Source organism: Aythya ferina (assembly GCF_964211825.1).
Source record: "Aythya ferina genome assembly, chromosome: 16".
Lineage (NCBI taxonomy): Eukaryota > Metazoa > Chordata > Aves > Anseriformes > Anatidae > Aythya > Aythya ferina.
The window spans coordinates 2,018,926-2,026,515 of NC_140315.1; positions in this window are offsets into that span (position 1 = coordinate 2,018,926).

The window sequence follows — 7,590 nt, forward strand, 5'->3', positions numbered from 1 at the left end:
AGTGTTTTGACATTTTTTAAATCCACTCTCCTCCTCCTCCCTTTTTTTTTTTCAACCTAAATTTGTTAATATTTTTAGTCCTTCTGAAACTTAATTTCCCAGCAAACATTTTAGTAGTTTAAAAAAATAAATAAATCCGTGCCTTGTGTGTTTTGAAAGCTGTGAGGGATGGGAAACCTGGGCAGCTGGGGTTGCCACTGGTTTGCAACCCCCATTGTCATTTCCACGGTGCAAAAAGGCGTGCGACGCGTTGTGTCATAGCAAGAACTTCATTCAATTGCTATTCACTTTGAGACAGACTGCCAAGATTTCCCCAAATGTGAAGGTGAAGCAGAGCAGGGCCAGGAGCAGGGCGACTTGCTGCTGGCATCTCAAACCCTCCTGGCGTGCCCTGGGCACGGCGAGCTCCAGCAGCAGCGCGCTGCCGATGCTCGCAGGCTGCTCAGATCCTGGCCGGCTCAGGCACGATCAAAAGCTGCCTTTGAAGGGTTGGTTGCTTGTTGTGTGGCCGAGGGAATAGCTCGCAGGGCACGTTGCTTGTGGCAGAGCGCGATAGTCGCCTACAAAGGCTGGAGGTGTTTGTCAAAGGAGCTGGGGAAGCCTCTGAAGCCGAGAGGTGCTTTCAGGAGGAGAGTGGCTGCAGACGGGGGGGACAGTAAGGAAGTTTTGCTGCTGCAAAGTGAGGCCTGAGCTCAGATCCAGGCTGGATCCTGCCTGTCCTGAGCGTGCTGGGTCTCAGGCTCCATTTTTGCCGGTCCCTGCTTGGCTTGTTGCAGTTTCAAAGGTTTGGATAAAGTATGTAAGGTGAACAGATTGAGTCCATGTGCATTAACTTCCAGGGAAAAATATGCTGTAGCATTCTAAATGTTTATTCGGAGGCTGTTTCAGGGCTTCAGGAAGCCCTCCAGGCTGCCTCAGCAGTACGAAATATCAGCAATAATCCTAATCTGCTAATGAAAGATCCAGTTTAATCCAGCTAAGCTGGTTATCTCCAGGCCTGTGGCTGCTGGGGAAGCTGCGGGCGCTGTGGCTGGGTGAGACCTGTGGTCCCAGCGCTCTGCTGATGGCATCCCGGGTGGGCAGAGCACCAGCCCAGGACCTCCTCTAAAGTCTACCCACTTACAACTCCACCTGGACAAAAGGCAAACCTCTTCTTGGGTTGGAAAAGAACTCTTTTTCCTCTCTTCTTCTGCAGCTGCATGTTAATTCCCACATGGTGGGAGTGGATCTGGGTCTGGACGCTGCAGAGATTTCTGATTGTGCCCCACTTTGCTCCTCCGGGTGATGCTGACTTGCTCAATGCTGAATTCTTCCAGCAAGCAGAAGCTTATATTTGGTGGGATTTATAGGGGCAAGCTCAGGAGTGGGGACAGATCCAGGCTTGGACAACTTGAAAAGTGAATTCAATCAAAGGAAAACACAGAAAACTGCCCCTTTTCTCCTCATCCTTTGGGTGGATGCTCTTCTTGAACAGCTACAGTCATTTTCCAGCCTCTTTGGTGCCTACCTGTGTTCCTGGGGCCGTGACACACTCGTCCTGCATCGTCCTGCCCCGACCTCCAGCTCACCACTGCTCCCCGGGGCCGTCCGCTTCTCCTCTCCAAACAAACATCAGGAAAAAAGGCCGGAAGGGAGGCAGTGGTTCAGGAACATAAAGTCCCACAAAGAAAATTATCTGCCTTTCACTTGGTTTTTATTTTTGAAAGCTTCTGGGTTGCAAAGGAGGTTTCTGTTGATTGCAGTTTCAGCCTCTGATTATGCAGTAATGGAAGCATCAGAAATCACCGAGCTTCCTTCCTCAATTTGAGTTTGCCCTTCATCCCGTGGTTTTAGGCTAAGGAGAAAATGGTCATTTGGAAGAGGAAGGGGGAAAAACCATTGTCTCGTTCATCTCCCTTAAAGTCACAGCTCTTTATTTGCCATTCCTGTTTTCCAGCCTGGCCCTTTCAAGAATCAATTAGCAGCTGTCTTATACACAAAGAAGAAAACCTTTCACAGAGAAACTTTTCCCCAGGCTGAAAAGTAGTTTTTTGTCTCTCCTAGATGAAGATGGAATGGGCAGGTTGTTCCTCAAAGCGGGAATTCCCAGGTAAAAAGCTGCCAAATGCAGGAAGGAGAGGGAAGGTAACGGGAAAGTCTAGCAGGCTGTCGGGCTGGGGTTGTACTGTGCTCCCATCAGAAACCACTGGGAAGAGGAAAACACCTCTTACAGAAGGAGGTTTGGGGGTTGAGATGATCTTTTCCATCCTCTCCTTTTCACCATGTCCATCCTTTAATAGTTGGGATTGCCCAAGAGAGGACTGAACAGCGGAAACCACTGCTTTATGCTCATTCTGTTCGGGGCAAAGGTGTGGTCTTTATTTCCAAGTTTTATAAGAGATATCCAGATGCACGAGGGCTTACAGACATTTGTGCAAATAAGGCTGATCAAAAATTCACAAACCAGGGACAAAACAACCACAAAATCCAATTCCAGGCCATGGTGGCTAGGTAAAGCCCGGCACATCGGGGCGCTGGAGCTGCCGAGGGTGCCCAGTGCTGGGGGCAAAGCAAAACCTTGCCCATCCTCATGCACCCGGGACATGGTCCCCGCTCTGCCTGGGGCTCAGCATCATGGCCAGCGGTGAAACCCCACGTCTGCCCCTCTCAGCTCTTCTCTTTTCACTCTTTTTTTTTTTTTTTTTTTTTAAACTCCAATCTGTTTGCACTTCTCCCCCCTCCCCGCTGCCATCCCTTAGGCCTTCTGGGGAAAGAAAGAAACAGCCTCTCTGTTTTTAATCAACCTAATTAGTGTATCTTTAATACAATTAGAGGGAAATTTTACCGCTCCCCCCCACCCCTCCTTCCCCGTGTATCAATTAAAGGCCCACAGTTGCAGGGTAAATTTCTAATCCATTTAGGACCGTCTCCCCCCTTACCCCTCCCGCCCTCCTCCCGCCTGGCAGAGTGTTGCTTCCTCCTCCGTTTTCTTTAGGAGCCTGTTCAAACAGCACATTGTAAGGAGTAAATAAATTACTCTCTGCCCCCGTGCCCTCTCCTGAGCGGCAGCCGGCCCCGTTCCAGGCAGCTGCCCCGATTGTACGCCCGGGTGCTGGGGGAAGGGGCGCGCACAAAGCCGGGGCTGCGGGGCTGCACGCTCCGGGTCGGGGGGGGTCGCGCTGTTCATCCCTCCTTTCTTCTATTCTTCGCCGCCGTCCTCCCTTCTTCTGCAGCTTTTAAGAGAAATGCCATAGTCTCCGGGGGTCTTCGGGATGGTTCGCTTCGGTTTCGGGGGGCTCAGGGGGTATTTTTTGGGGTGTGTGGGGTTTTATTCCTGCAGAGGTCGCAGGTGTGTTTTTCTCCCCTATGGGGTCTCGGTGGGGTGGTGGTGGGTAGGGTCCTACTGTTGTGCTCATGGCTCCTGCCCTGGGATGCTGCGCGGGGAACTGGGACCCCATTCACCCCACAGCCTCCCCATTCACCCCACAGCCTCCCCATGCACCCTGCTGCCTCCCCATGCACCCTGCTGCCTCTCCATACACCCCATTACCTCCCCATGCACCCTGGTGATGCCCCTGCAAAATCACCCTGGGCTTACCCAAACCAGGGGACAGCTGCCCAGCCCCAATCCAGACCCTACAGGCAGCCTGGGCTCAGCACCAGCAGGCCCAATCCTGCCCGATGCTCCGTGAGAGCAGCTTGGGCAGCACCAGGTACCAGCTGGAGGGCCAGCACCCAAGTATCAACACTGTTTTCTCAGGCTTCGGGGTTGTTTTGTGTTTTTTCTTGACATGTAGTAAAGACAGACGGCCTTGGGGCCCGCACAACCTGATGGAGTTGACGATGTTTCCCCGTGCTGCCTTCCTCCCCGCCTGGCCCACGACGACACGGGCCTGCCTTTATGGATCACCGAGTCCCCGCGTTTTTTAATGAACCTGTGTTTAATGCTTGACTTCTCCGTGTCATGTTTAATTACAGCCGCTGTAACTTCCTCATTGGCCGGCATGAAATAATATCTAAGTGCTTCGGAGCTTCAGAGCCTTGTTATTCTTCTATAATTAGAGTTTTAAAGCTGGTGCGGGCCGTCTCTATAAAATAGGCAGGTGTATTCCCTATGCACACCTCTTGCAAGGTCTCAGCTTTGCCAAAGAAAGGGAAGAGATGCTGTTGTCCTAATGCTTGTAGGGTCAGGTGGAAGGGGAGGTGGGCCTGGGCTGCAAGAGGTGCAAGCCACGCTCTGTGGCTTGACATCGGTGGATCATCTCAATGAGCACTTCAAAATCTGATATTACCAAGGATTGGATATAAAAAAAGCTCCTGGGTTTGTCTGAAAGGGGAGCATGAGATATTTTTTTGCTTCAGGTTGAATTTGCCACGTTTCATCCCAGAATATTCCCTATTTCCCCAAGAAGGGCTGAAATCGGGAGGATTTGGGATCCTTGCTTCACATGTCCTCTGTTTGGTGACCTCCTGGGAAAAGGAGACAAAACCGAGATGGGGATGGGGTGAGGACAGGCCAGGGCGACTGCTCTTTGAAGCCTGAGGTGAAGGTGGCAGCCAACTCGCCAACAAGTGGCCTTTTAGGACCTGCCAAGTCGGGAGAGAAGGGGGCTTTGAGAGGGCAGAGAGCAACCCATTGACAGCACATCTGCACGCCCAGCGGAGCAGCAGCGAGTGTTCCCTCCTCTCAATCTCCCTCTCTATACTCGCTGCCTTTTCAGGAAAGGTTTTTTTATTCCGGTGAAAGCCAAGGGATTGATGTCTCTTCCTCAGCTGGTGCCCGGCTACCTGTGCCGCAGGGCAGCTGCAGCGGGAGCGTGGGCACGCAGCACCCAGCTGCTGGGCTTTGTGCCTGTTTGGGGTCCCTATCCTGGCTCTGCGGGGGCATGTGGGGACTTCCCAGCTGGGGGATGGCTCCTGCGATGTGTGGGGTGCTTTGCTGGGGCTGCGGGTGGGTTGCAGGGATGCCAATGCCGTGCCCCAAGCAGTGGCATTGCAGGAGCCAGTGCCACCATCAGAGACAAGGTGAGAAGAGCAGTAGCATTTCCAGTTTTTATTAAATAAGTGCACTACTAAATTCCTTAAATCTGCAAAGTCTTACTGCCCCAAATTGGGGATAAATAGCTGCAGTGTGTGGCAGGTACTGAGACAGTGCTGGGGAACGGTCCTGCTCAGCTCATCTCTGGGCACACACGAGGCTCCAGCCCCACAACACCTCGGATCCCATGATACGGGACAAAAACCTGGCACAAAACTGAACTGGAGGCCTGATTCTGGTGCTGGGCTCACAGGGGCTGGGGCAGATGGAGAGAGGACCCAAACACAGCCTTTCCCCAGGTGCTTAGGACCATTCCCTGATTCCTTGGAAATAGAGCCCTTGGGGGAAAGCAGCGTCCCTAAATCGGGATGAGCTGGAACACGCAGGGATGAAGCACCAAATTTACCCTGTAAATAGATGCACTGGGATTCGGGATGTTTGGAGACAACATCCCTGCTCTGGCAGAGCCCAGGCTGAGCCCACGGAGTGGATCTCAGCCTCTCGGTGCCAGAGCCTGGGCAGCCCGCTTGTGCCCAGCATTAGGAGGGCTTTTTCCGGAGAGAAGGGGATGGCGGGGAGTGACAGTCTCTGAATTGCAATTTGAAACGTTTACAGCCCAGTCAATCCTAATTCATTATTAGCTGTAATTGTCTCAAAGAAAGTGTCCACTGTTATGTAAAATGCAGTCCCAGATGCTCCTAATGGTTCAGGCTCTCTGATTGCTGTAATTTGCAAAGCTTTTGCCTTTTTTTTTTTTTTTTTCCCCTCCCTCTGTAGTTATGATGTGCCTTTTATGAGCCAGCGAGGAAGAAAGAGAGAAAAGCACGCCATTAGAGGAAAATAATAATGTTGTACCTGAAAGGCCATTAGTGAGGCTCGTATGGAAGTATGCATCTGGTCTGCGCCACGCCTGGCCTGGGACAAGGGACCCCGCAGGGACACGAAGGGATGGGGACACGCGAGGAGAGGGGACACAGCCCTGGGTGTGCAGCCCAAAGCGATGCTGCACTGCTCTGGGCATCAGGACACATAAATAGCCAGCGTGCTTCACAATTAATTTTCACAATTAGATGCGGGCTCTGTGCAGATGAGAAATTCAGCTGGCAAATGGAACGGGGCTGATTTTGCTGGTGATGGTTTTGTCTTTTTTTTTTTTTAATTTTTTGACATGAAGGAAATATCTCCTTCCCAATTCCATCTTCTGATGTTGCTCTGTATAAAGGCAAATCTGCAGGGATAACAAAGCTGTGCAGTCCAGGGCGTTTCCAAGCCCTAATTGCTTGCTGTCTCCCACCTCCAACTCTGTTTTCGAGTCCTGTGTCTGTTTTACCCTGCCTGTGTCAATCCTGTCACCAGGAGCTTCTTAAGTCCATAATATCAACCTAATTCAAGGCAGGCATTACGTGATGAGGCAGGTCTCAGCCCCTGCTGTGTGCAGAGGAGAGGAAGGAAGGTTGGGTCGGTATTGCCATCACACCCCGGCCAAGGCTGAGGTCCCGCGGGACGAGTCAGTCTGCGCACCGAGTTTCTCAGTGCAGTTTCCTTGGAGGAGCTGCTCCAGACCTAAGACTGGGAATGGACAAAGAGGTCCTTTTAGTGCTTTTGGGGGTTCTTTAAAGCAAAAAAAAAAAAAAAAAAAAAGCAACAAACCCTCCACGTAAATTCATTGTGAAGGAGGACGTGAAAGCTGAGATTAAATATAGTGCCTGGCAGATGCTGTGTCCGTAAATTATCCAGGAGTGAAATAGTCCACGAACCGTGCTGGGGTTTCCCCGTTTCCAGGGCCAGACTGGGGGGAGCAGCACGACGAGGGAGCAAAGGCCAAGGGGAGTGAGCTTGGTGGAGGCTATGGGGTCAAGGATGGGGTTGCCCCTTCCCCTCTGCAGCCCTGCTCCCCCTCCGCATCCCTCTGCCTGTGACCCTGGGGTGCTGCTTCCCACCAGCCAGCCCTGCCCCGGCCCCCCAGGACCCGCTGCCCCCCGACAGCCTTTGTCCAGGGAAGATTGAGAGGGCTGATTTAGTGGGGCAGCCGCCTTCCCCTTCACCTCCGAGGAGGGTGGTCCTCCGGGGTCATTGCTGGGGGCACGCGGGGCGGCGAGTGATGTTATTGTCTGCTCAGGAGCCTCCGGATGGGTTTTTGGCAGGGCAGAAAGGCCGGCAGCATCCGGCACTGTCCCCTGCACATCACAGCCCCTCGGATGCTGCAGTACCTGGCCCAACCCCATACCTGTCTGCTCTTATTTACAGGAAGGATTTCATGTGTTAACTCAGGAGCTGTGGGTCCAGCTCTGGCAATTGGCAATACGCGTGGGTTTGGAAACATCAATTAGGCTCTTGAGCCAGGGTTTCCTCATTAACACAGGGTCTCTAATTACCCTGACCTGCTGTCGTGGGGGTGCTGAGGTTGGCTAACCAAACACATACAGCTATTGAAGGGAAATTAGGATATATATTGAGAGAAAACCCCTTTCCACAGCCAAACTGATGTTGTTTGGGAATTTAGGGGTGCGTGGTGCTGCCCGTGCCTGTGAAGGGTTGGGGTGGAGATGCTGAGCAGCCAGCCCAGCCCAGGT